Source organism: Neomonachus schauinslandi, chromosome 2 (genome assembly GCF_002201575.2).
Source record: "Neomonachus schauinslandi chromosome 2, ASM220157v2, whole genome shotgun sequence".
In the NCBI taxonomy this organism is placed as follows: Eukaryota; Metazoa; Chordata; class Mammalia; order Carnivora; family Phocidae; genus Neomonachus; species Neomonachus schauinslandi.
In genome coordinates this window covers 46,798,738-46,801,499 of record NC_058404.1, presented here as the reverse complement: position 1 = coordinate 46,801,499, position 2,762 = coordinate 46,798,738, and positions in this window count along the sequence as shown.

Below are 2,762 nucleotides of genomic sequence, written 5' to 3'. Positions count from 1 at the left end.
ACTCATGGAGAGTTTTGTAAAAGCTCTCCTCGTTTCGCAGTCCCACAATAAATTAGTCCCACCCCCAGAACAATAAACCCTTTTTGTGTTGTCAAATATACATCAAATATACTATTTTAACTATTGTTAAGTGTTCAGTTCAGTAGCATTAAATACATTCACAATATTGATACTGTTGACCTGCCAGGGATTAAAGGCAAGAAACAGACAGGGAGCCACGGTTTACATGCACCACGACGTAGGGGAGGGGAAGGGCTGCCAGGGAGGATCCACAGAGGAAGAGCAGGTGCTAAATCCTGTTGTTTTTCCTTTAAGTGTCACTGGTCTGGCAGTTAATTAGGCCAAGGTCAAAGGTCCATCCCCTGTGGGCCAGGTAAACCCGTTGGGTTCCTCTGGCTGGTTCCCATAGCCAAAGCCTGCCCTCCCATCCCCAAGTGAATGTCCCTCAGAGAGATGGCTGAGGTCCCTCCAGGGAAGCTGGTGAGCAGAAACAGCTGGGTACAAACTCCTCAGAGGACAGACAGAAACAGCTCAGCTGTTGGAGCCTTGTCCTCCAACTACGGGATGCTCACTTTCCAAATGCACTGGGCAGTTCACTGGTGTTTTTACTTTTTGTTTTTTTAACTTAAATTCAGTTAATTAATATAATGTATTATTAGTTTCACAGGTAGAGTTCAGTGATTCATCAGTTGTATATAACACCCAGTGCTCATTACATCACGTGCCCTCCTGAATGCCCATCACCCAGTTACCCTGTCCCTCCCCCGGTCCCCTCCAGCAGCCCTCAGTGTGCTTCCTATAGTTAAGAGTCTCTTATGATTTGTCTCCCTCTCTGATATCATCTTGTTTTATTTTTCCCTCCCTTCCCCTATGCTCCTCTGTTCTGTTTCTTAAATTCCACATGAGTGAAATCATATAATTGCCTTTCTCTGATTGACTTATTTCACTAGCATAATACCCTCTAGTTCCATCCACTACATTGCAAATGGCAAGATTTCTTTTTTTTTTTTTGATGGCTGAGTAATATTCCATTGTAATATTCCACATCTTCTTTATTCATTCATCTATTGATGGACATCTGGGTTCTTTCCATAGTTTGGCTATTGTGGACATTGCTGCTATAAACATTGGGGTGCAGGTGCCCCTTCGGATCATTACATTTGTATCTTTGGGGTAAACATCCAGCAGTGCAATTGCTGGGTCATAGGGTAGCTCTGTTTTTAACTTTTTGAGGAACCTCCCTACTGTTTTCCGGAGTGGCTGCACCAGCTTGCATGCCCACCAGCCTCACCAGTGCTTTTTTTTTTAAAGATTTGATTTATTTGATAGAGAGAGACACAGGGAGAGCAGGAACACAAGCAGGGGGAGTGGGAGAGGGAGAAGCAGGCTCTCCGCGGAGCAGGGAGCCCGATGTGGGGCTCGATCCCAGGACCCTGGGATCACGACCCGAGCCGAAGGCAGACGCCCAAGGACTGAGCCACCCAGGTGCCCCCCTCACCAGTGCTTTTGAAAATAAGTTCAAAGGCAGAAGGGAAAAGGATACAAAGATAGTAAAAGATGATTCTATTCTTTTATACCTTTTTGGTAAACAAATCAGTCTTCCCAGTCAAACATCTTAGCTCAGTTTTGTGCCTTTATGACTCACAGATAGATGTTACAAGTGTGAGCTCCAAAAGAACTCAGACTTCCCCAAAGTCTAACACCCTTACTTAAAAATGAGGAAATACAGGCAAGGAATTGGAAAGGTTGTGCAAAGTCAACCAGGGACTTACTATCTAAGCTGGGAATGCAAACACAGGGCTCCTCCCACCGGGTTCATCACTGTTTGCCTTCCACCACCTGCCTCCTGGGCCATGCAGCATATGCGATTCTTGCTCAAGGCAAAGGCACTGCCTCTCATAGGAAGGAAGCTTAGCCATGGAATCCAACCAATATAAAACACCCATGCAGGCAAGCATGCCAAGTAAGTGGAAAAGCAAGAGATGAGGTTTCCATCTTTCATTTTATTTCTTGAGTGAACAGGAAAGAGGCCTGTTTTTTGGGGTGCCTGGAACATAGCAGGCAAGCCATAAACTTTAAATAACTTCATCAATGAGAAAGAGAAGGTCCTGTGAGCTGGTGGTCATGGACAGAACAGATGATGCGAGGGCTGCACGAAAAAATCTGCATCTCCAAAGCACGATCTGACAGCAAGGTCCCAGAGACCCTCTTCTCCCCCTGGGATCCAACGCCCACTGGGCAGAGCTGGGCCCTGCCCCGGAGGCCAGAATGTCCAGAGAAGAGGCGGCATTGCTCCTTATGAAGAGGATTCATCTGAAATGCACAGGCCTGGTTCTGTGGGACTCCCATTTCTTCGACTGTTCAAGTAATTAAGGCTTTTGTGGCTTCAGTTTCCTTCCACAAAAACATTCTACTTTTTCCCCCATCTCATTAATCTTATCACCCCATAGCTAAAAATGCTGAAGTTTCTCCTGGTTGCCTACAAGAGACTTCTTTCAAGCAGCAAACCCCCCCCGCCTGAGACGGGCAGGAGGACCTGGTCCAGGGTGGGGGTGGGGGCAGATGCAGTTGGCAGAATGGAGAGATGACATCCAAATGGCCACTGCGAAAGGAGGAAAGGTCTCTTGGATTCACAGACACCCTGTAGCTCAGTGACATGGGGGAAATAAAATTTCCTCTAGGCTAATCAACATCATCACTCTGGTTTGCCAACTCCCGCTGTACTTCCTGGATGTGGCTTTTTCCTTCTTTCTCTTTTTTAA